Consider the following 27,530-nt stretch of genomic DNA (forward strand, 5'->3'; position numbering starts at 1 on the left):
CAAGTACTTCTCACTCTCCAAATCTCTCTGACCTTTCTCTCTGCTTTCATTTATCTTCTGTTTTCTTCTTTCCACCACATCTGACTTCAATTGGAGAAATTTTCTCTGCATTCAAGGGCTCAAGTGATTAGATTATGTCAAACTGGACAATCCAGGATAAATGTCCTTATTTTAAGATCCATAAACTTATGGCATTGGCATATTTCCTTCACAGCAGTACCTGGGTTAGTGCTCAAATAATCAGGAGATGGGAATCTTGAGGAGACATTGCTAAAATTCTGCTTATCACAATTATGCAAAATATAACCATGGGAGGAAACTGGATAAAGGTTATATCAAATCTCTATGCTATTTTGGCAAATTTTTGTGAATTTATAATTACTTCAAAATGAAAAGTTTTTAAAATGCATAGAAGAAAACTAAAAGCAAAATAAATATATTTTCTATCAAAAAATATTTTCCACCACCAGAGGACCTACAGTGAAAGAAATACTAGGGAAGGTCCTTAAAGTAGGAAAATTTTTATCTCAGTTGGAGATATGGAATTGCAGGAAACAAAGACACTTAAAAGGGTAAATATGTGAGGAAAATCTAAGTTAATATTAATTGTATAATACAGTAAAAATGACAGGCTAGGTTTAAAATATATATAGAATTGAAATGCACATCAAGAATAGCATAAAGAGAAGGAAGGACTTAAATGGAGTTCAAGTGTTTTAATATATTTACTTTTATATAATATACTTACTTATATATACTTTTATATAATTTTAATATATTTAATATATTGTTAGGAAGTTTAAAATGATTAAACTGAAGATGACACTATAAAAGTTAAGGATGTATATTATAGTCTCTAGTGTAACCACTAAATGGATGATGAAAGATTGTATTGACAAGCTGACAAAGACAAACAAGTGGGAAAATAAAAGATTCTGTCACATTCACCCAAAAGATAACTAGAAAGGAGAAACCAGCAATGAATATTAGGTGGGACGAAGAGAAGATTCAAATATATCAACAAATACATTAAATGTAAGCAGGCCACATCTTCTAATTAAAAGGCAAAGACTGTAAGAACAGATAACAAAAAACTACACACTGCTTAGAAGAAACACATTTAATGTAAGGAGACAAGTTGAAAGTAAAGGATGAAAAAAAAAAAACACGCATATAAAGCTACTCTTCCACAAAAAAGACACCCTAATATAGCTATGTTAAAATCACAAAAAAAGAGGTTAAAGAAAACTGATAGAGACATTTTATGATGTTGAAAGTGCCAATCTTCCCAGAAGATATAATTCTTAACATGTATGTACTAATAGCATAACAAAATATGTTAAGTAAAAACTGGCAGAATTAATAAAATTTGGCAAATTCACAAGTGTAGTTAGAGATTTTATTAAGCATTTCTCAGTAACAAAATAGATTAAAATAAATCAGGAAGGATATAAAATATTTGAATTAGCACAACTAATAAACTATCTAATTCACGTATGTATAATAACATTTAAGAACATTCATTTTAATGCCCACAGAACATTTAAAAAAATTGTACATATAAACCAAGCAGCTAGTCTTACACTGCAAAAGACTGAAATCATACAATGTTCTCTTATTACAGTGGAATTAAGACTGAAATCTATAACAACATTAAAAATTAACTAGAAGATGGTTAAATGTTTGGAAACTAAGTAATACATTTGTAAAGAACACATGAGTCAAAAAAAGAAATTCCAATGAAAATTAGAAAATGTTTGGAAGTGAAAAAATAACTGAAATATGGTATATCAAAATTCACAGAGTACAGCAAAAACTTGTGCTTGAAGGAAAATTTATAGCTTTATTTGTATATATTAGGGGAAAATGTCAGGCTAAAAATCCAGTAACATTTCTAGAGAAGTTAGAAATAGAAGAGTAAATGTTATCCTGCCTTTTTTTATTTGCAAATGTTTTAAATCCTTGAGTTTTCAAGCTAGAGCTTCCTAAATCCATGTATTCTTTGAAGAGATGTCATTATTGTTGGATTTAAAATGATAGGTGCCTCTAGGAGGAACTCACCATTAGACAGTTTAGAGGGTTTAATCAAAACCCCTAATTTGTATTTGAAATTGTTGCTGCCATATTGTGAACCTGTTAACAGCAACTATATCTTAAAGGAGATTTAATGTGGCTGTATTTTCTAGTTTGAAATGTATTGTAAGCATTAATACATGTTTTTAAAGTTCTTATAAATCTGTAGATGAAAAGAGCAATATAATGCAAAAACTTGGTTTTTCAAACCATTTAAAATGTTCAGAATAAAAGAAAGAAGAGAAAAATTGAAATGTGAACTGAACCACAAAATTGAAGTGTTTACTTTCCTCTCTTCATTTTTAAAACAAGCAAGGCTCAGAGGAATAAAAGATAAAGGTAGCTATAGAATTGATTTTCCAACTCATGAATAGTAGTTCTAAAAATAAGCTAACTGGCTGAAGAAAGACATAGGAAGCTCTTAAATAAAACAAGTAACTAGTATTTTTCAATTTGATAATAATGAGAAAGTAGGTATCAAACTTGACCAAACTTTTGAGTGGATTTCTTATTATTCACTCACCAACTCATTCATTCAACCACACATAAATCCAAGAGATACTTGTTAACTCTGGCAGGCACTGTGATAGTGCAGGAGATATAATGGTGAGCAGAGACGTGCTTTCTTTCCTCTTGGTTAGGAGAGAACGACATTAAAACAGTCAAATAAATAAATAAGTACAGACTGAGATTCTCTCCTATAACAGAGAGGCACGGGGCGTTTTGTGAGATTAACAGGACATTTGGTGTAGGGGGTATGAGAAAGCTTGCACTAGAAGGTCTTATATGAGCATCAGTTTGTAAGATAGAGGTTGGTTAATTAGGTCAAAGAGAGAAGTGAAGGGGAAGAGCCTTCTGGGCAGAAGAAATAACGCAAACAAAGGCTTCTGGTTGGTGTAAGGAACTGAATCAAGGCCAGTGAGGCCAAACAAAGAACATGAGGGGAGAGAAGGAAAGGGGGAAGCTGAAGAGAAAGTGAAGAAGGTGGGATAGAGGTGTGGAGGTCAGCAGAAACCTGATTCCTGGAGCCTCAAAGGCCATCTTCAAGGTTTTTTCTATCTCCTAATAGCAAAGCAAAACTGGGAATGGTTTTTACTTTCTTCAGATTGGCCAGGGCTTTAGCTTCCAAGGGGAGGCAATGTTCTCCAAACATTGTTCCAAGCTCCAACCTACCATCTTCTCACGTAAATGATGCAGAGGATCCCCAGTGATCTGGAACGGGGGAAGTGACACCTGTTAAAACAATACTGTACTAAACATATCATTTCCTTGCTAAAACCTGTCACTTCTCTTTGCCAAACCTACTTTTAATGATTCCTGCTTCTACCAACCCATTATATGTACCATCGCCCACACAAATCGTTCCTACTTTCTTCCACTTTTGGTCATGTTGCTCTTTGCTTCATGAATGTCATATGCAGCTTTCACCTAAACTGCAACCATCTTACACAACAAGCTCGAAGTTGCATCTCCCTTTTCTTTAGGACATTCCCACCCACAGCCAGGTCCTTCTGGCCTGCATTGCACACTCACTGAGCACACCCCATAAGCAAAGAAAGCTCTCAGGAAATTTGCAGAGCTGGAAGTGAGAAGCCACCAACGTGCATTGGAAAATGATGTTCCTGTAGGATGTGGTAGGAGTGCTTTCAGCAGCAGCCACAACCATTTCATACCTTTGCTGTTGCACGTATTTCTACTTATAATTCCTTTCTTCCCATTTTTATATTTTAAAAAGCTTACCCAGAGATTTTGCCTCTCCACAAGGACTTTCCTAATTGCACCAACGTACTGTGGTCTTTTCAGGCTAGAAGTTTCTGTGGTTCTTATTGTGCATCATATTACAGTCTGCCTTGGATTATATTTATTTACATGTTGATTTCAATGATTGACTCTTGAAATTTGTGATCCCCACATTTCTTTTTTTTTTTTTTCCTGCAAGGCCTAACACAATATTTAGCCCATAGTAAGTGCTCAATAAATACTGGTTGGATTAAATTGTGTTCCACATTGAAAATGACTAAGCACAAAATGTACTTATGTTCTCCACCATGCAAGTGTTATAGTCAGCCTCTTGGGAAATGTTTGCTGGAACATCTCTTCTCCTTCTTTAATGAATTTTGATCTTACATCGCATTTAAATGCCTTGGAGATACAAAAGACAAATATATCCTCATGTAATTTAAATGACAATCAGCGGGCTATTTTTTCCTTATTAATATACAGAATTGTGGTGGTCACAGCAGGTAACTGATGAGACTGATGTCAACGTCCTGATAATTGTCTGCCTGATTGCTCCCAGTCTGGGAGGCTGCATAATCACAGAAACAACAAGTGATTTGATCAGGACTGGAATACTTCATTGATTGTCCTCAAGTGAGCTGGGTGTTGGCACTGGATGAGCTAACTGTGATATCTCAGGGGAGCCCCTCAGGAAGAAATCAATACTAAGATTTCAAAATATTATAGAGAGGAACTACAGGAAGCTTCTATGAGATGCAGTCCTAGGAGTACTTGGTGTCATGGAAGGAGACTTGATGCGATTAGTCATCACATCAGACTCTATTAATTGGGACTCCAGCCAAAGGCATTTAAAAAGGTTTGAGGATCCTAACAGATGACTCAGCCATTTGCTTACTTTGGCTTCCATGCTTCTCAACCATTTTCTAAACAGTCTAAACTATATATTAACCAATTGTTAACAAAAATATTCTCCAAACAAAATCATTGTTTCTCCAATGGAATCATTGTTCATTCCATTCTCCAATGGAAATCATTGTTTCCATTACAGGATTGGGAAATATGCAGGTGACAAGGCCTTAGTAGTGATTAAAGGACATATTACTTTTGACAATGACTTTTAACACATAAAAATGTTGCACATATGTTGAAATTTTATCCTTCACTTGACAGCATTTTTTGAAAAGCGACATTCGAACAATTAGGTAATCTACCCTGTGGGTTGAATATTCCCAAACTTTGGCATACAGGCTTTCCTTGCTCCAAGCCATTGCCATTCCTGTCTGGTTCTTTGGAGTCAATTTTACTTTTAATTTAAAACCTTTCAGTAGCCAGGTTTCTCTGCTTCCTTATACATTATGCTCACTGATTTGTGACATCTAGGAGTTCAAGGAAAGCAAAAGGGTACAGCAAAGTTCATACCTAACTGGTACTGCTGTGTTGATTTGGCACAAGAGCTTTCTGAACTTGGTAAGTGCTGAAAACTAATTTGTCCTCTGTGAAGCACCTTTATGAGTTCTTTGTAGTCCCCAGTCTCTGAGGATCTCCAACATGCTATTCCTTCCCTAAAGATTAACACATTTCTACCCTTTTTCAGACTTTAAGAATACAGCAATACCATTAGCTTCTCTCAGCCAAAGTCCATTTGTTCTTCTAGATGGTCTTCTGAGTTACGACTTCTTTTGCAAAAAGGCCAGGGAAAACTCACACATTCTCCCAACTAACTCTGTAAGTACAATTATTTTCCAAAGGGTAGACACAGAAGCCAGCTTCTCATTTTACATATTTCTCACAGAAAGCAGAAGGCAGAGCCCAGTCCACAGTGTCTCCACCAAAATACATTAAGCTTTTCTCACAATTTCCTTTGACCAAGGGCTTGCAATTGTCCATTACCCACTGAACTATGGCTTGACAAGTCTTTGGTCAGGCTTCTCTCTTCCCTATATGTCTCTAAACTCTGGCTTAGTTTGAAAGAGTACTTAAGTACATGCACTTTAACAGATCATTCTGAGAATCAGCTGATCATTTAGAGAAATATTTCCTGTTAAACTTCCCTGATCATGCTTTCTTCTCACCCCTACCAGTTACCCTGCTCCCCATAGAGTTCCTGCTAGTCCTGTTTTGTTGTTGTTGTTCAGTGGCTAAATCGTGTCTGACTCATCGTGACTCCATAGACTGAGGGTTCCCTGCCCTTCACTATCTTCTGGAGTTTACTCAAACTCACATCCATTAACTTTGGTGATGCCATCCAACCACCTCATTCTTTCTTAACTCCTTCTCCTCCTGCCTTCAATCTTTCTCAGCATCAGGGTCATTTCCAATGAGTTGGCTCTTCCCATCAGGTGGCCAAAGTATTGGAGCTTCAACTTTAGCATCAGTCTTTCCAATGAAAGGTTGAATATTAATTGATTGGTTTGATTTTCTTGCATCCAAGGGACTCTCAAGAGTCTTCTCCAGTACCACAGTTCGAAAGTATCAATTCTTTGGTGCTCAGCCTTCTTTATGGTCCAACTCTCATGTCTGTACATGACTACTGGAAAAACCACAGCTTTGACTATAAGGACCTTTGTCAGCAAAGCAATGTCTCTGCTTTTTAGTACGCTGTCTAGGTTTCTCATAGCTTTTCTTCCAAGGAGCAAACGTCTTCTAATTTCATGGTTGCAGTCAATGTCTGCAGTGATTTTGGAGCCCAAGAAAAGAAAATCTGTCACTGTTTCCACTTTTTCCCCATCTATTTGCCATGAAGTGATGGGACCGTTGTTGAGTTTTAAGTCAGCTTTTTCATTCTCTTCTTTCACCTTCATCAAGGGGCTCTTCAGTTCCTCTTCACTCTCTGCCATAAGGGTGGTTTCATCTGTATATCTGAGATTATTGATATTTCTCCCTGCAATCTTGATTCCAGCTTGTGATTCATCCAGACCAGCATTTCACATGATGTACTCTGCACATAAGTTAAGTAAGCAGGGTGACAATATACAGTCTTAAAGTACTCCTTTCCCAATTTTGAACCAGTCCATTGTTCCATGTCCAGTTCTAACTGTTGCTTCTTGATCTGCATACAGGTTTCTCAGGAGACAGGTAAGGTGGTCTGGTATTCCCATCTCTTTAAGAATTTTCCAGTTTGTTGTGATCCATACAGTTAAAGGCTTTTGAGTAGTCAATGAAACAGAAGTAGTTTTTTTTTTTTTTTTCCTTTCTGGAATTACCTTGCTTTCTCAATGATCCAGTGGATCTTTGAGATTTTGGCAATTTGATCTTTGTTTCCTCTGAGTTTTCTAAATCCAGATTGTACATTTGGAAGTTCTCAGTTCACATACTGAAATTTGCTCAAATTCATGTCCATTTAGTTGGTGATGCCATCCAACCATCTCATTCTCTGTCACCCTCTTATCCTCCTGCCTTCAATCTTTCCCAACATCAGGGTCTTTTCCAATGAATCAGCTCTTCACATCAGGTGGCCAAAGTATTGGCACTTCAGCTTCAGCATCAGTTCTTCCAATGCATGTTCAGGGTTGATTTCCTTTACGATTGACTGGTTTGATCTCCTTGCAGTTCAAGGGACTCTCAAGAGTCTTCTCCAGCACCACAGTTCAAAAGTTTCAATTCTTTGGAGCTCAGCCTTCTTTATGGTCCAACTCTCACATCCATACATGACTGCTGGAAACACCAGAGCACCACCTGGGAAGCCCAATTTGTAGGGGGCATCACTTCTTTTAAAGGAAGGACTTGATATGTATGTTTGACTTAGTTCAGTCAGTTTAGTTCAGTCGCTCAGTCGTGTCCGACTCTTTGCGACCCCATGAATTGCAGCACGCCAGGCCTCCCTGTCCATCACCAACTCCTGGAGTTCACTCAGACTCACGTCCACCGAGTCAGTGATGCCATCCAGCCATCTCATCCTCTGTCATCCCCTTCTCCTCCTGCCCCCACTCCCTCCCAGCATCAATGGGAAATAGATGGGGAAACAGTAGAAACAGTGTCAGACTTTATTTTTGGGGGCTCCAAAATCACTACAGATGGTGACTGCAGCCATGAAATTAAAAGATGCTTACTCCTTAGAAGGAAAGTTATGACCAACCTAGATAGCATATTCAAAAGCAGAGACATTACTTTGCCAACAAAGGTCCGTCTAGTCAAGGCTATGGTTTTTCCAGTGGTCATGTATGGATGTGAGAGTTGGACTGTGAAGAAGGCTGAGCACCAAAGAATTGATGCTTTTGAACTGTGGTGTTGGAGAAGACTCTTGAGTGTTCTTGGACTGCAAGGAGATCCAACCAGTCCATTCTAAAGGAGATCAGCCCTGGAATTTCTTTGGAAGAAATGATGCTAAAGCTAAAACTCCAGTACTTTGGCCACCTCATGCGATTAGTACATTGAAACATTATGATTTTACATAATCATAAAAATTATGATTTTACAACTGTGAGTTTTCCAGTTATAGGGCAGTGCATGGGGCAAACGTTGTAAGTAAAAAGCTATTTGAGAAAAAAAAGTGTGATTTTTTTTTTTCAGTTAAATCTTTGAAAAGTACTAAGCATATGGATGCAAATTTCCCCATTATGTCTGATAGCACAGATTATTATATTAAGGAGAACATTTTTAGCTAAGTAATGTATATCCTTTTTGTAATGTCCTTTTCAAAACTAAAATATCCCACCTAGTTAGGCAAAGGGCAGGTTATATAGAGCCCTAAACTCCAGGGTGAGAAGTCTGCATTTTATTCCCAGCGAGATGGAAGGTTTTGGATGATTTCCAACAGGGAATCCTCATAATTTACACTTTTAAAAGCTTCCTCTTGGGGTGGAGAAAGAATGCTAGAAGGACAGGAATAGCAGTTAGGAATACAGTCTAGATAAAAGATGATGGCTATTTGGACACAGTGCAGCTACCAAACAACTCAGAATGAATCTTTCACGGGCCAAGGCTGAAGAAACTGTCAAGTCACACAAAGGGCATACTTAAGTAGGGTGCATGTTTTTTGTTTTCTCTCACCTTTTTTGCTTTCACAGGGCACATATTCACCCATCTTCACCACATATTACCCCCAACTCCTGCCCTGGCTGTGGTCACCTTAGACTTCTTTCTCTCTTCAACAATTTTAATCTTGGCAACTGAGAAGACATCAACTTTGAGTATCAAGTACACAAAAACTTTAGGTATAAAACACCAATCACCCTTTTACTTCAGAGAAACTAGGCGAAAAGCACTATCACTTAGTGATCATTGCACTGTTTGATATCTATCCTACCTGGGTTCAAATTCTAGATCCAGTAATAATAAACTATGATCTTGGACAAGCTGCTGAAATCCTCTGTGCCTCAATCACCTTATATGTAAAACAGGAATACCAACAGTACATATCTCACATGCTTGTTACAAAGATTCCATGAGTTGACATTTACAAAGTGCTTAGAACTCTACCTAACACGTAATACATGCTACTTGGGTATTTGCTCTTATCATTACTTACCTTTTACAGCTGCATGAGAAATAGATAAATAATGCCTGAAAAGCACTCAGCACAGGGGCTCACACATATAAAGTGAGTATCCAATGAATGCTCAACTATTATTACTTTGCTCAAATATGACACAAACCTTAGCAATGATCCATTGTTTGTTTGTTTGTTTGTTTTTTACCTATCTTGCAGTTTCTAATTTCTTTTTCAGCCCCTATGAGGTCATCTATGCCTGTGCCTGTGTCTGCGATGAGTATATTTAACCTTGGAGCCAAGACAAAAGATACTGGAAAAGAGGCAGAAGACACAGGCTCATTTCCCAGTTTTTCTGCTTTATTTAAAAAATAAATAAACCTGCTTCTCTTAAGAGTTAGGTACCACAGTTTTGAGACTCCAGCTGAGGTAAATTGGTTGAATAGTTCATTAATTTTAGCACTCTTACATGAAATGAAAGCAGTTTTGGAAAGTGCGCCTTTGTCTGGGTTAATTAGTAAGTGAGAACATTGGGACTTTAGTGCATTTTTTTGCTTCAGCAATTCCTGTAATTATTTTTTTAGGTTCATGTTCCATATAAACTGTATTACAAAGATACTTTTAATACCCATTTTGTGATACAGGAATATTAGTAGTGTTCAAGATACATCAGGGGACGGAGGACAGTATAGGGGCTGTGTTGCTTAAAGAAAAGAAAGAAACTAAAGAGAAAGGGATTGAGGAAAAGAGATGAGGCTGTCAAAACAAGAAAGGACACAGTGAAGAGAGAACAGCACCAAAAGGAGGCTCCCTTAAGAGCCTGTTCCATTTTGCCATCTGACTCCCTGGATCCAAACCTCATTTTTATCATCTTAATGTTTATATTGTTAGTGACATCCTTGTCTTCTGTAACTTCTGCAAGCCTCGTAAGGAATCTCTCCAATTATTGGAGTTTTTCACAGATCTTTAAAAATATCTGGCAGCAAGATTATGTTACATGACAGTAAACAGATGCTTAGTCATGGAATGATGAGACAGGTGCTGGGTGCTGCCTGAATCAGTGCAGAGTATATTTTTTTTCCCTTCCTTTTGGTTTCAACCAATTTATTAGAATAAAATTGGCATCAGATGCCCAGATTAACATGTATACTGCCTCCTTTATTTGGCTGTAAAAAAAAAATTCGCGAATCCCTTCTGCTCACATCCCCGTATCGTCTGCTGCTCCAGGTTAAACTGTAGTGTGATATGTAACCTACCTGGATGAGGGTAAGGCTCATTCTTGTGAGCAGTGTAGTGATGACTGTGCAAATTACAAGAAGGTTAAGAAGAAGCCTGGAAAACGCCCGAAGAAGACAGAGTTTTATGAAACTATATAAGGTCATTGAGTCAAAAGCAGTTTTCCTTGTTCCAGGACTATCTGGCTAGTTTGGGAATTAAGGTTTAGAGAGTAACAAAATCTGTATCAGATAATTTACATAATCATTTTATCCATCCTTTGCTACCATGTTATAAAGTATCAAAAGCCCTAGTTTACAGATTGGAAAACTGGTTCAGAGGAGTAAAATAACCAGCCTAAGGTGATGCTGCATGTTGGAGTATTTATAAAATTAAATACTCAAGACAAGTTTGAGTCTAAGATTATCCCTGTACCCGTGTGATCAGCAAAGTGATTCCTGGTCTTAAGCACAGGCTTCAGAGAACCAGAACATATGTTTTTTAGGTAGTATTACTCAGGCCGGTGGAATGTAACACAGAGAAAATGACATCACAGATGTTCCTGTGTGTGTGTCACACACGCTGGCTATTTAAGTGTTTGTAACAGAATCCTACTCCAATAGGATTTTAGATGCACATGGCAAAAGAAATCTAATCCTGCCTGGGGCCCAGAACTCCCTGGCAGCTGAGGATGCAGGGGTTCTCCCCTAGGATCCTGGTGATGGACACTGTGCCTTGTCCTAGGATCCTTGAGGATCCTGAAGCAAAGGTTGCTCTTGATTCCAAGAGTCTCCATATCCTACATCTGACCACCCTAGATGGTAAAAAGTGCTCTCTCACCAATCAATGTATCAACCAATCTCATACACATACACACACACATACACACAAACACACACACATCTCTCCTTCACATCTCTCTTAAGATTTCTTTGCTTCCTAATGTGCTGTGCTGTGCTTAGTCGATCAGTCATGTCTGACTCTTTGCGACCCCATGGACTGTAGCCCACCAGGCTCCTCTGTCCATGGGGATTTTCCAGGCAAGAATACTGGAATGGGTTGCCATGTCCTCCTCCAGGGAATCGTCCCAACCCAGGGATTGAACCCAGGTGTCCAGCATTGTAGGTGGATTCTTTACCATCTGAGCCACCAGGGAAGCCCTTTCTAATAGATTCTCTCAAGAGACTCCATGGAAGCTGGGATGGCTCCAGATCCATAGAACTATGCAGAGACATTTTTGATTATCCCAACGACTCATGGGCACTTCTGACCTTTACTCTCATTTACTTCTGGCATAAGGATCAGAGATGCTAAATATCCCCCAGTCTGTACAAACCCAAACCACACTCCCTGAGCAACAGTCCCTCTGAAGGAGCCCTGCACCCACATCTCCCTACCTTCCCTTCTTCCCACTTTTTAAATCAGTGCCCCATCCCCACCCAACAGCTCATTCCAGCAAGAGCCTTAAGGAAGAGGAGGGGAAATGGATTAACCTATCACCCAAGAAGATAACCTACTGTTCTGAGTTCTGACCTCTGCCGACCCAGATTCTCCAGTTTCTTGGTTCACAGAGAATTCTGCTTTTTGCTCAGCTTGCTGAATACTCTCTATTGGCAGCTACTCAGAAGGCCCCCATTTGAAAATCCCAGCCTGTGGGGTTGATTTTTGCTGCCAAAAACAGCAGTTGTTGAAGTCAGCTCCATATTGCTGGGTCATCCATAAGGGTTTTGCCTTTTTTTCCTATATGGAAAACATGTGTTCTGCCAAAGTCATGCCTACCCCCAGCATGGGAGCTGACAGGATTCCATTTGCTTCTAGCATAGGGAGAACTGACCCCTATAAATTACATTCTTCAATAATGGCCTGGCCCAGAGAAATCTGGCATCACCCCCAAATCTTTCTCTTTCCAGACTCTTGTAAGCTAGACAAGAGGAAGGGGGAAGGAAGGAGAGCAATCAGGAACAACTCAGACTCTGACTCGAGCCCCTGGGTGGATGTGATGCTCCTTAGTATCATCCTTAGTAAGATGTGGAAAACTGCCTGGGAAAAATCTGGAGACAGGAACATCAGGGGTTCAGTGCTGACCTTGTTAAGTTTGAGAGGCCTGTTAGACTTGCTTAAATGGAGATGTTAAGATGGCAGTTTGGCCCGTGAGTTAGATTCCAGGGAGTGGCCAAGATTGAGATATACATTCGGGAGAGATGCACAGTTCTAAGTCTGTGGACTGAAGATAACCTAAAGAGAGAAACAAAAAGACATCTCAGTCTCAGGACTAGGTAGCTGCAAGGTTTAGAACCACTGAGTACGAAATCATAACCGGGTTCTGAGTCTGACAAATATTATTAACAGACTGTCTAGTTATGATGTCTAGTGCATGAAATTAACTACTGGAGTGTCAGTTTTACATATACCATTGCTGTTTCACAACCCTGAAGTAAAGAGTGAGATGGATACGATGGTGAGGTCATGGATGATTTTTAGTTTCTTTCTATATTGTTCAAATTCTCTACAATGAATGTGCAACAATTCTACTATGAGAAAAACACAATAAATATTTTAAACAGTAATAGCCTATATGTGGTGCACAGTGTACTGCAGTCGGTGATCATAAATTCATGCAAACTCCACCACATTATCAGGTGAACACCAGTGTAAGGGTGGGCATTCCTCCTGTAATTTTAAATGAATTATGTATATAAACATTCATGATTTTAATGATCTAGAATAATGATGCCTTGGTAAAAGTGGTAAGACCAAGATGTCAGCACGATGCTTTGGACATAATAAAAGCACATTTATTGAATAGACAAAAGGTCACAACTAAAAGTCACCCTACATGAGTCTATTAGCTTGAGGAGTTCACAGGCGTGTTCCTTACATTTCTCTGTATCTTTTCCAACTCTCCAAATGCAGAGGGATAGCAAAAATGTAATCAAGGAAAAAATTCTTGGCCACAACTCACATTCCAAAGGAAAAAATAACAACAACAAAATACCCAAGCAAAACCATCAAACCACATCCTGGTAAAAACTTCTCATGTGCCGCGAGGGCATCATCTGGTCCCCATCATTACCAGCTGTGACTTGAACAACCGGAAAAGGCCAGACTAAATGAAAGGCCCGTGACAAGGCTTTGAAGCTGAGTGTGTTCAGCAGCATTTGTAACTAAGGTGGCGACTAGAGAATTAAGGAAGGAACAGGAGGGGTCAGCCTAAGACGGAGTCACTAGAGCCTATTAATAAAGATGGGAGTAGTCTTTTCAGATCCAAATAGGAATGGCAATTTTCAGATCTATCACAAGAATGTTCTAGTTTTCATTCTGTTGATGTGAATTAATAGCCCACTTGGAGCAGTGTACATGCAGGTGCTCAGGGTGATGGGACAGCAAAACTGAAGGACTTTATACCAATTTGTAAAGAAATGACTCAATACTCTGAAACTGATATCAGCTAACTTAACCCTAACACCAATTTATCACTGCTATATCCTGGAGGCCAGTCCACAGAATCGCAACTCCTAAGGATATAAATGTGTGATCAGATAAGTTAATCAAGATAAGCTTCTTACAGCAGAAACTTACATGCAGAGACTTACATGCTATAAGTCTCCCAGAGGGGTAAAACAGAACTGACATTTCCCTCAGTTCTTTGTTTATAAAAACTCTTACCCAGAGCATCCTAGACGAGTTATGTTCCAAAAAACACACTTGATAAATCCTTCTGAGCAGACATTAGGGTCACATAGGATTGATCAGGAAGAACTTTGTGGAAGTTGAAGCAGAGTTTCTATACAGAGAGGTAAATAATTTGATGGAGAAATAAGAAGATAATTTAGACTGAAGAACATAAATAGTTCAAAAATTAAATGTGTTTCTGAGGATGAGAACAAGCTATGTCCATGAAAGAGACATGGATTCCAAACTAGGTGTGGCTGAGACAGCTTCTCTAAGAACTGCACTGATGCTGTTCAGTCACTAACTTCATGTCTGACTCTGCAACCCCATGGACTGTAGCCCCCAAGGCTCCTCTGTCTGTGGGATTTCCCAGGCAGGAATACTAGAGTAGGTTGCCATTTCCTTCTCTGGGAGATCTGCCCAACCCAGGGATCAAACTGCCTCTTCTGCATTGCACAAATCCTAACAAATCAAGTAACTGGAAAAAGTCAACCAGCACTTTGAATTATAAAGAGGTCAATGAGAAATGGTGGGTGAATATTGAAGAATCTACTAATCTTATAGATAACATACCAGAGAAGAGAATTCTTAATTTTAATAATTTTAAATTATTGTTTTGAATAATTTAAGAGTTGTCACAAATTTATAATGATCTACATATTTCAGAGCTAGTACATATTTAACTAGTTTTTATCAATTTGTCTCTTCTATAAGTTAGATTTGTCCCTTGGAAGGCTGCATGCTTTATAAGACAAATTCACAGTACTATTTAATACATTTGTTCTTTCGAGAATTCAGAATTATCAACCTTAAGGCAGAAATCCTGCCAGTTATAATCCTATCCTCACAAGACATCATCAAAATGCTGATTCATACTTGACTAAATAAGCTGCATATTAATTACTCATTTCAGTGTCAGAGTATTCATTATATATTGCTTTTTCCAAAGGAGGGAAAGATAAGGAGATGCTGATGCTTCCAGGGCATTTCATTAAAATGCACAATGCAGCAAAAATAAGTTACTTTTGCCCTTTAAATGAATTATGTAGAACAAATCTGTGAAAGTAATAGTGAAACAAAAGGCTTCATCATTTGGAGCCAAAAGGATATTTTTAGTCTCCTCTCTTAAATGCTTTTGGTGGCTCAAATCTATACAAGCTATGCTATAGTTTCTCCAGTCTATACCTCATGTGGAACTATTATCTATGCCTCTAGTTCCTCAGTACGTATCTCCTCTCACTTGTATGCTGCTGCTGCTGCTAAGTCGCTTCAGTCTTGTCCGACTCTGTGCAACCCCATAGATGGCAGCCCACCAGGCTCCGCCATCCCTGGGATTCTCCAGGCAAGAACACTGGAGTGGGTTGCCATTTCCTTCTCCAACGCATGAAAGTGAAAAATGAAAGTGAAGTCACTCAGTCGTGCCCGACTCTTAGCAACCCCATGGACTGAAGCCTACCAGGCTCCTCCATCCATGGGATTTTCCAGGCAAGAGTACTGGAGTGGGGTGCCATTGCCTTCTCCTCTCACTTGTATAGTAGGTTTTAATAAAGTTTGAGGCCACAGGGTGAACCTGACATAGTGGACTTGGTCTCTGCTCCTCTGCCATGTTTCAGGTCTGCCAGAGCAAGTCTTATGTAAGAATGCAAATCATGCTCCATCTGGTTAAATAGTGCTGCATACAGCAGTGCTGTGTGGGCTTCTCTTGTGGCTCAACTGATAAATAATCTGCCTGCAATGCGGGAGACATGGGTTCAATCCCTGGGTTGGGAAGATCCCCTGAAGAAGGGAAAGGCTACCCACTCCAGTATTCTGACCTGCAGAATTCCATAGACTGTATAGTCCATGAGGTCACAAAGAGTCGGACACGACTGAGAGACTTTAACACAGCATCCAGCTTGTCAGAAGCACTAAAATGGTAGACATTAGGCTGAGGATGGTTATAATTACAAGACTGAAGGGGAAAATGAGAATGAAGCTAATACTGTTTCTTTTTGGAGAACTAGAAAGACAGTACTCACCAAAGTTTCTCACCTTGATGTCAAGAATCCTTTAGAACCAGAACTCAAGCCACACTCCCTTGTAGGGTTTAGGCACAAATGGATATAGTGATATAATTTGATGGCCCAAAGGTTTTCTGGATGGAGGCTGAAAAATCTACTTGTAGGAAGCTTATGCTAAGGGAAAGGGTGAAGATGACCTGATCCTGTTACAAACGCTTAGTTATCAAAATGGAGGAGGTATCCTGGGTACATCTTGGCAAACACATTTCAGACCTATCCCTGCTCTAGCCTTCTGGATACATGTATATGTCCAAGAAAGCAAGATGGAGCTATAAGTGCTAATTAACTATTTATACTAATTTGTATAATACATCTATTGTGATCATACCCTACCAGAACATTAGGCAAAGGGGTGAAAAATATATCACCTTCCTCACCTCCTACACCTCCACATTCTTCTAACACCAAACTGGTAGATTTGGTGTTATGGAGTCTCATGTGTTCTTGGTGAATCAGGCCACCTGCTAACTGTGCAGAGCAGAGCACAGGGAGGGACTCGAATGGCCAGTGAAGGAGTGTGGAGAAAGGGGCCCCCCATGCCAGCAAAGGACATGCAGAGCTGTTTCAGGGAGGCACCATACACAGAACAGCAATTGGAGGACAAAACTGCCCAGTGTTACTGGGTGTGACCAGGGTGAAACTGCTGGGAGCCCATTTAAGATACCCCACAAAGAGTCCTGGAAATACTAGTGGGTGGGCAAGCAGGGAGCTGAAAATCCTCTGTCAACAGATGAGGAAGGCCAGCGAAACTAGTGAAATTTTAGCTTTTGCTATGAATGTGACCTCAAGGGTTTTTTCTAGCTGATGAGTCCTGGGAGAAATATGTAGCATGTGTGAATCTGAGAGGTTCCCTTGCTCATTTTCTAACACAGAACAGAGGTCTGCTAACTGCCATTCTAGGAGAATCAGTTTAAGGACTCAAAATAGCTGGTCAGATATACCAAATTCCTTGTTTTCTTTCACTTTTCAAACATAGGAAAGCATGGGAGTGGTGTGATCATCTTGGGCCAGAAAACAAGATAGAAGAAGAGAAGCAGAGAGGGAGAGAGGCAGCCCGGGAGTCGATGAGCAACCATCTTATATTAGGCTTTGGGCTGGATTTCACTCATGGCCATTGTTTTAGTTGATTGTCCAACAAACAAACACACAAAACTGAATCAACTGTTATTATCAACATTTTACAGCAAATAACCAGCTGGGTTGCAGGGGATAAAGTAACTTGTCCAAGATCACATAACTTTTAAGTGTTAAGAGTAAAAGTTGAATCAATGTCAATATGACATCAAAGTCCAGACCTGCACCCCCAAATATGAGCAAGGCAGCTTGATAGGAAAGACATTACAATTCCTATTTCTTTTGGACTTACACTTGTCAGGAGGGCCATGCTAGTCCAGATCCAGTAGTGACCCACGACACATGGTTCACAAAATATTCAAGGAAGAGGGACTGAAGATGACAGTTGGGGTGTCCATGGTCTGCACACTCATCCGTTAGCTTTTACTGAATTATAATGCACTGCTGTTTATGGGGCCCAGAGAAGTCACTTGTATCATGATGACACAATGGGCTCTGACTCAAAGTCAGGCCAAAAAGAATTATCAAGCCTATTTGAGGTATTGATATCTAACATTATAAACATTGCCTTAATGTATGTTACATATTTTCATGTGAAACAAAATGATTTTGTCATTGATGAATATACAGTTTTAAAATATTATATGTTAATACATCATTATCTCACTTTTAAACTTTTCTCTTTGGGCGTAAATGGACATGATACATCAATTCAATAGTATGTATATACAATTTATAAACAAATACATTTATTCTTATTGAGGATCCATGTTCAAAAGGTCCAGTAGACTATGTTATCAAAAAAAAGTTTTTGTTGGGTGCTTTGAATATATATGAATATATACAGTATATAAAGTTTTTGAAAACAATTTTAAAGAATAAATAGAACAATAAATACCAAACAAATAGGAGGTAAATGCCATAGAGTAAGGGATGTTTGGGGAAGAAAAGATGGGAGATGCCTTAATTTTGTAAGACTGAAGCCATCAGAGGGTGACCATACAGTTTCTTTAGCCTTGGCATATGCTTGTTTCCCCAACATCTCTTCCAGATCTTGGGCACCCCTTTTACTCTCAAAGTGATCTGGTTTGGATTATAAATTTTGTGGTCACCTTAATTATATAGAGAACATTAAAATTTTTCATCTCACCCTATTTCTCTCACTTGCTCGCCTTTCTACCCTTGACTCAATTAAAAGCTTTTTCTCTTATTTTCATGGCCAGCCCTATTGCCTGTATCCAATGGAGGCTCTGCCAAGTTTATGTCATGCCCTTCCTTCCTGGCTAAATACATTTTAGGTGGGAGTTCACTGGTTAAGAGTAGGCATTTTCACTGCTATGGGCCCAGGTTCGATTTCTAGTCAGGGAATTAAGATCCCACAAGCCACACAGCATGACCAAAAAACATTTTAGGTGCCTTCCTTCCTTCCCAGCTTATAAACATATTTAAGTCTTATAAAAATCTTAAAACAACAAAAAAAATAGAAACCAATCTCTCTTTGCATATTTTTTCCTATTTTATTTTGAAAATTCCCTAAAGGAAGTTCTTACTTGCTACATCGATTTCCTTCTACACCCAACACACTACAGTCATTGCTTTTTTACAGCTTCCCAATGACCATGCCATTTCATACTATGTTCTCTACTTTCATTTGCAAAAAGCTAATGAGAGCTTCATTAGAGATTTGAGCAGGGATCTTAGCTCTTTAACCAAAGAATGGTCCTCTTTTACCTACTCGGCCAAAAGAGGAATGAATTGGTGACCTTCGCACGGCCACAACCACATAAGCCTCCCATCCAAAGGCATTTTCTTAGCCTCCCTTCCTTTGTATCTTTACGGGGATGTTTGGAGTTATTGATCAGATTTGCACCTTAGAAGTTTCTATTATTTCAGTATATTTCAAGACACCGGGCAGTATAGTATAAATGCTATGGAATTTGAAGTAAAAAAAATCCGTGAATTCTGGTTCTGTCCCACAATACTGCTCAATGATCTCACTCAAGTCATTAGCTTCTCTGAACCTGATTTCATTGTCTATCAAATGGAATTGATGATACCTCATCACAGGCTGATTATCACTAAGTTGTGTTCAGTCACTCAGCTGTGTCCAACTCTTTGCAACCCCATGGACTACAGCTCGCCAGGCTCCTCTGTCCATGGAATTTTCCAGGCAAGAATACTAGAGTAGGTTGCCTTTTGCTGCTCCAGGGGATCTTCCTGATCCAAGGATCAAACCTGCAGCTCTTGCATTGGCAGGCAGATTCTTTACCACTGAGCCAGCTGGGAAGCCCAATCACAAAGAGTTAAGTTACTAAAGACTATGTTCTCATGGACTTTGGCTCATGTTTGTGTTTGTTTGTTTGTTTGTTTTCTGTGGTCAAAGTTTTCAACTGCCTTGAATGGCACAATTCATTGAGTGGGCTGTGCTTTAATCAACACTAACTTGCAACTGAGTCAAAAGCACCGTAAGAGTCACTGGTGACACAGTGTGTATTCTCCACGTACTCAAGTCTAGAGTCTTCAGGGCAATGACACCATCTGTTCCTATGAGAACTCAAGACAAATAAATATACTGAAACTTCTGGGGAGTGCCCAAGCTCTGATATAGTTTATGCTGAACATATTTTTTTCCCTAATTCCATCTATATATTATGTAAACAAAAGGAAGAATGGTATGAACGAATGTAAGGGAAGAGTATAACAGAAAAATTCTGGAGCTACCACTAACTGCCTGACGAAGGAGCTAGAGTCCAGCCTGAGAAGGGTTACACTGACCCTCTCCCAGAGCCACAGGCAAGAGATAGTCAGTGGCTGGTGGGGGAGGGTCTGAAGAACCCTCAGGGATCCATAAGAATCAGAGTCCACTATGAACACCTGCCAAGCTGATGGCACTTGGGCACCCCACACAGAGTGCACACTGTGCTCCCTCTTCCTTCTCACCTCCGGCATGACCCAGCCTCCATAGGAATATGGAGCAGGAAGAATACAAGTGTTTTGAAAAATAGCTGAACACACGACCATTCCTCAGTCACAGACTTTCCACCTGCAACTTACACAATCCCAAATTGGAGAAAGAGGAGTCACCTCAACTTAAAATCAAGTTGGGAGTTTTGATAATTATTTGGTTATTATTATACTTACTTATCTGAGTGTTGTGTTTTATGTCTGGTCACCAAGAGTGACCAGAAAAATCAAGGGACTGCTTAAGTTTTCACTCAAGGGGAAGGACTGTCTCAGGAAAAATATAAAAAGAGTCAACTAGAGGCAAAACAAAATAGTATAACTGGTTCATCAACTTCAGTCATTCCTCTCACTGAGACATCGATTGTAGGCTGCCCCCCAAGTGGAAGGAAAGAAAAGAAAGTGAAAGTGAAGTCGCTCAGTTATGTCCGACTCTTTGCAACCCCATGGACTGTAGCCTACCAGGCTCCTCCCTCCATGAGATTCTCCATGCAAGAATACTGGAGTGGGTTACCATTTCCTTCTGCAGGGGATCCTCCCGACCCAGGGATCGAACCTGGGTCTCCCGCGTTTCAGGAAGACGCTTTAACCTCTGGGCCACCAGGGAAGCCTCAAGTGCACACCTTAAATACAAAGCTGACATGGCAAAGCCTTAGACTTAAGGAGCCCATGGCAATGGTCAACATTGCAAGCCAAGGCATGGCAGAAGAATCGTGGTCTGCCACGTTGACTGGAATTTAAAGTGTAACAGGCGCAAGAATTGAAAGTAAGGTCAGGACAGGAATTCTAGGAGATGGGGCAAAGAAAAAGGAATTTACAATTGGCTTTAAAGACTTAAGACTACCAAGAAGCCCCACGTTTACACTGCCTTCCAGAAGCCTTTGGTGCCTAATCCAAACCTCTGCCTTGACACTGCCAAGCACACATTTGTTGATAAGCAAGCAGCATTGAAATCAGCTAGAGAGAGAAAAGAACTCTTTCTTCAGTTACGGTCTCAGAAGTTAACTTTTTTATCTCAACTTGGTTCTTTGAAGTGCAGGAGAAAAAGTTACTGAAAAGTTTCCATCCTCTGATAAAATACCAGGCAACTATCAACATGGAGTTAGCCTCATCTCAGAGTCACTGTATGCAGTGATTTACAGGCAGAATTCCAAGGGTGGGAGGAAGACAAGAGCCTCAGTGCTGTAGGCCAGGGAAGCAATGCTTTATAATCTACTGGACAAATGATAAGTCATATTACAGAAAACATGGAACTGCAGAGATAAAAGCACATTCATTCCCTGGGGCCAGGAAATTGTAGAGCATTTATCCAGGAAGCTTAAAATGAGAGAATTTCCCTGAGCCCACTCCCTATATTTATCTTTCTTGTTCTGATCTTTCTGTCTTCATTTCTCATTTCCTGTATCTTACTGACAGTTTTTAATAATCATTGTATATGGAGGTAAGACAGCATTGTGAATAAATTAAATATATATAATATTAGTTTAAGTATTACAAAATTATTTTTATCTCTAAATAATTCCAAAGATTCAACACATTCTATCTAAAAACAAAACAAACAAAAACTCTTAATCCATAAAACCTTAACAAACCTAAATACAGACACCATAGTATGACAAACACTTTAATATAACGGCTAAGAATAAATCATTCTGATTGTAATTTTTGTTGCTGAGAAACTTCCATTGTCCACACTTCTCTGTAAAATGGGAAATACTATTTTCTCATTAAATTTACTGTACTTAATGAAATCAATGATGGTCACTTTCAGTTTAAAAATTCAATATCAATCAACACCTGTTTCCTTAAATCACCTCCCTACATTTATTTTGCAAGTCTTCATATTTGCAACACAGGGAATGAGTCATAGTTACGCAATTATTTCTAGTTTTCAAAAAATCAGAACTTACTTGGGACAGAAGACCTCTTAGCCTACCCTAAACAGCCATTCTTAAACACCATTGTTTTGATCATTTCTCCTAAGTGTTGAATTTTAAAAAAATCTTTGATTTTTAAAATTCAATCTAGCTTGATTATTCTCATAGTTGATTCCACTTAAAACTTCACTTTAAATTGTGGTTGAGCATTTCTATTTGGGAGAGACTGCACTAATGCTTTACGTGCACGCTCATGAACTCTTATAACCATCCTATGGGAGTGGTATACCTGCATACAGCATGATCCTCCAACAGGGACAGAAGACCCTCAGCATCCACTATCCTTCACAGCCGCATGGAAAAGACTGAAATGTGAAGTGTGGGAGGTCGTGGGCAGAGTCCAGCAGGGCTCAGCTGTTCCCACAGAGAAGCCCAGCAGCTCCCAACATCCTGGTTCTGGAAGGCAGTCTGTGTGGTCAGAGCAGCTGTGAAGCACCCAGATGGTCCCTTTGTGCTGGCACCAAGGCCCTGAAGAAAGTGTTAGCAATATCCTTCCTGTCCTCCCTGCTGTTAAGACAAACACTTGGGTTTCTTTGCTGAGGTCCTTTCCTTCCTTCACATCCTAGTATTCCAGAGTTCAGGCTGACCTCTTTTATAGTTGGTCATTCTGCAACACTTAAAAAAATTCCTGAGCTTAAATAAAGTGTACTTAATGCAGTAAGCATGACCCTTTCAAAATATGTGATGACTTAAGCTTTCTTTTATTAACTGTTATGGATTGAATTATGTCCCCCAAAAAGATATGTTAAAGTTCTAACCCCTAGTACCTTCGAGTGTGACTTTATTTAGAAAGAGCATCTTTATAGAGGACTTGAGGGTGGATCCTGATCCAGTATGATTGATATCCTAACAAAAAGGGGAAATTTGGACACAGATAATATAACCAAGCAGTACCTTATGGGACCTTCCTGGAACAGACTCCTCCCCCCACGTCCTCTGCCTGCTGCTTCTTTGTAGAAAAACTGTAGTCTCCCAGGCCTCCCCTGAGTCACAAAACATCTAGCTTAAGAATTAATGAGTGAAAGGATGTGAAAATTTAGTAACAAAAATAGGAGTTGGGCCAGGAGACTTGGGAAGAATTTAAACAGTAAATCAGCCATATGGCAGTCACAGAATCTTTGACTCCTTCCTGAAGTACCTAGATAACAGGATCTGATATACATCTCTTGAATTATTTTACAGATGCTAAAACTCCCATCAAATAGGAGTTAACTATTTAATGATCATGAGAAATTAGTCCCCAGACCTACTGGGGCCTAACAATTGATAATGTTAACACCTGTAACATCATCCTGTTATTTCTCCCATCAACCAGTCCGAGAACTGTGTGTGGGCTGATCACACACTCTTTCCCTCATCTTGGCTTTAAAAATGCTTTCCTGAAACCCTCAGGAAATTTGGGTCTTTTGAGCATGAAAGTGAAAGTTGCTCAGTTGTGTCTGACCCTTTGCGACTCCAAGGACTATACAGTCCCTGGAATTCTCCAGGCCAGAATACTGGAGTGGGTAGCCTTTCCCTTCTCCAAGGGATCTTCCCAACCCGGAGATCGAACCCAGGTCTCCCGCATTGCAGGTGGATTCTTTACCAGCTGAGCCACAAGGGAGGCCTAAGAATACTTGGGTTGAGTAGCCTGTCCTTTCTCCAGTGGATCTTCCCAACCCAGGAATTAAACCAGGGTCTCCTGCATTGCAGGTGGATACTTTACCAACTGAACTATCAGGGAAGCATGAGCCCACTTATTTCTCCTTGCCCTCAGACACCTTGATTTCAGGCTTCTAGCTTCCAGAACTGTAAAACAATGTCTCTGTTGCTTTAAGCCACTTGCTTTGTGTTACTTTCTTAAGGCAGCCCTAACAAACTAACAGGTTAACCAAACCGCTTTCTGGTTTTCTTGTTTTCCTTTCACACTACCCCCTCCGCCCCCTCCCATTATTATGGTAAGTTTGACTAGCTGCAGCTACATGGCTGTTCTGATTTCCTCTTTTATTAAATTATCTTTTCTCGGCCTCAGAGATGGAATTTATTCTTAGTTCCATTGCTGCTGCAAATGAAGCTCGAAAAAAGAGGAGAGTTCCACTATCAAAGGAGGTCCTCACTTGCGTTGCAAGAGCTAAGGGAGTTTAGTGATCACATCCACAGACTGGCTCACACACTGCCTTGACATCGCAGCTTCAGCACAAAGGACGATTCTCCCTCCCCCACCCTCCAAATGAATGAGAGTTTAAATGACAAAAGACTTATCATTATTTGCCTGACAGCTCAGCCTCTGCCAGTACCATCTCGAATCTGCAGATGTGCTTGTCACTACATCCAGAGGAGAGCTGGGGATCTCTCTAGACTTCAGGGGTGGTTCCAGCAGCAGTAAGATCCAACTCCACATTGTAAGCCGTACAGCCTTAGGCATGTCCGTGTTCCCAGCTACACACAAATCTAAGTGAATTCATGATGCGGAGCCCTTTTCCCATCCTTTCTAAGAACACTGGTGAAAATATGAAATCTTCTGTGGGGTAGAGGATGAAACCAATCTTATAGCCTTTAATTATAGTGCTGTTTTAAAAAATTTTCTGATTAATATCTTCTACTGAGTCAAAATATTTATTATAAGACCTATCTCATAGGATGCTCTGAAATCATTCATGTATTCATCAGTTTATTTATTATTACTACATAAAATAAATAGCAACCATTTATCGAGAGCTTACTGTGTGCCAGGCACTGTGCTAAGTGCTTTACTTTATCATTTTTACACCTAGGAACCACATAAGGGACGAACTATTATTACCTCATTTAATAGACAATGACATTTACCTGGCTCAACGGTCCGTACCCGAATTCATAGGGTCAATGCTTAAAACCAAATTTATGACTTCAGAGTCCACTACTCAGCTATTGAGCAGTGCTAATGAGTGCTCAGCTATTGTGCTAAAAGGGCTTCCCTGGTGGCTCACCAGTAAAGAATCCTTCTGCCAAGGTAGGAGACAAGGTTCAATCCCCGGGTTGGGAAGATCCCCTGGAGAAGGAAATGGCAACCCACTTCAGTATTCTTGCCTGGGAATCTCATGGACAGAGGAGCCTGGAGGGCTATAGTCCATGGGATCCCAAAGAGTCAGACAAAATTTAGCAACTAAACAACAACAACACTTGTGCTAAAAACAGGGAAGAATAAGATTTTTCTTTTAATGGCTATATTCCTTGTGGTCAAGGAGCTGACAGTTGAGGGAATAAAAATGATAAATAAGCACCTCAAAATCAGTGAGTCTGATAATGTCCATGGGCTTCCCATGTGGCTCAGTGGTAAAGAATTTACCAATCTCAATGGAAAAGGAGACATGGGTTTGATCCCTGGGTCAGGATGATCCCCTGCGTTCAACTCTTTGCAACTCTGTAGACTGTAGCCTGCCAGGTTCCTCTGTCCATGGAATTTTCAGGCAAGAGTACTGGAGTGGGTTGCCATTTCTTCCTCCAGAGGATCTTCCTGACCCAGGGATCAAACCCATGTCTCCTGTGTCTACTGCATTTGCAGGCAGATTCTTTACCACTGAGCCACCTGGGAAGCCCTTATGCTGATATAGCTCACATCAAAATCTCTTAATACACAATGATGTCAAGGACTCTTTCTATATGGTATTTGATTAACAAAAGGATCTTCAGAAGGAATATTCCAAATGATGACAGGACATAAGATAAATAAAACATCCACAATATGCTGACTTGAAACTCAGATTGAAAGAATCTAATCTTGGAAAACTTGGGAAACAGTCATAACATGGTAGAGATGGTATGGTATTACTGCCTCCTCTTGCGTAGTTGAAGCCTCCTGAAGAGGACAGGCTGTCTTTCCTCTCTGGCCTTCCTCTGTCTCAGGCAAGTTCCAAATCCTCCTCCAGAGTCCCCTTGTCTACTGCAGCCCCAAAGAGCACGCGCTCCCAGTATTTAAGTTGTATTCAATTCTTGGCTTGTCTTTGGCCTGATTTCCTCAAGCTCCCCAAGGCTGAGAGTTACTGCAAAGTGCTGCCTTATCTAATTATCAGTCGTACGTAACCTCATGGCATTGCGTAGCTGAAAGAGACCTTGGTGAGCATTCCCTTGAACCTGCTCATTACTTTGACACCCCTCAGCATTTATGCCATTAGTTTGCTCAGTTTAATTTGTATTTATACAGTTGATTTGGTAGTATACTTAAGAATTTTTTTCTCTATGCATTTTCTCTCTCAACTAGACCACACAATCCTCAAGGCCAGGGGATGTATGAGCACAAAGGATCTTAAGTTTTACTATTCCCTCCTATGGTTTTCAAGCCATGAGTGCTCAATAAATGTTTTCAAATGGAGAACCCAATATAGTAAAAGTAGGACAAATACAGAAAGTAAAATCAGATGTCCTTTTTCTTTGTTTAATGAAGGAGTCTATTTACTTCTCAAAGCTTTTCTAAACTAATTAGAGAAAACTTCAAAACTGAGTTTGGACTCTGCTTATTCTGATAAGACAGTCTTAAATGATATCAATTCATATTAAACATCTATATTTACAATAGATGTTTACTGGTTACTGTTTAAACAGTACTGGTTACTGTTTACCTGGTTACTGATAAAGGAAACCCACTCATAATTAAATAAGAAAAAACAAGATGGAAATCACCATGAAGACTACAAGGCAAAAAGTAAGCTATGCTTCAGGACAAGGCCTCTGACACCTTCAGAAAGGCCTTCTACCCATCCTCTCTGCTCTGCACACATCCTTTATTCATCTCCAGCTCAGTCTCTCTCCTTCAGATAACCACAAAGGAAAAATAAGGTGGCCAGAAGACACCTAGCTTACATGTTGCAAGTGCAGTCATGCCAAAAAGACTGAATTTTTTAATTCCAAATTTCCTAAGGGAAGGACTCTAATAGACCTAACCTGAGTCTTCTACCAACCTCTGGACCATGGCTAGGAAAAGACAGTCATGTCAAATTTTGACTTTTTCCATTCTAATGAGAAGAGTTTGCAGTTTCACTTACTGCTATTTTCACATAATTGTATCAGGCAAGGTGTTTTCATATGTGAAAGTGAAAGTGAACTCGCTCAGTTGTGTCAACTCTTTGAGACCCCGTGGGATCCTCCGTCCATGGGATTCTCCAAGTAAGAACACTGGAGTGGGTTGCCATTTCTTTCTCCAGGGATCTTCCCAACCCAGGGATGGAACCTGGGTCTCCCACACTGCAGGCAGACACTTTACCCTCATGCAAACATGGGCTCAGTAAAGGGCAGAAATGGTGTGGACCTAACAGAAGCAGAAGATATTAAGAAGAGGTGGCAAGAATACACAGAAGAACTGTACAAAAAAGACCTTCATGACCCAGATAATCACGATGCTGTGATCACTCACCT

This window comes from Bubalus kerabau, chromosome 3, assembly GCF_029407905.1.
Source record: "Bubalus kerabau isolate K-KA32 ecotype Philippines breed swamp buffalo chromosome 3, PCC_UOA_SB_1v2, whole genome shotgun sequence".
Lineage (NCBI taxonomy): Eukaryota > Metazoa > Chordata > Mammalia > Artiodactyla > Bovidae > Bubalus > Bubalus kerabau.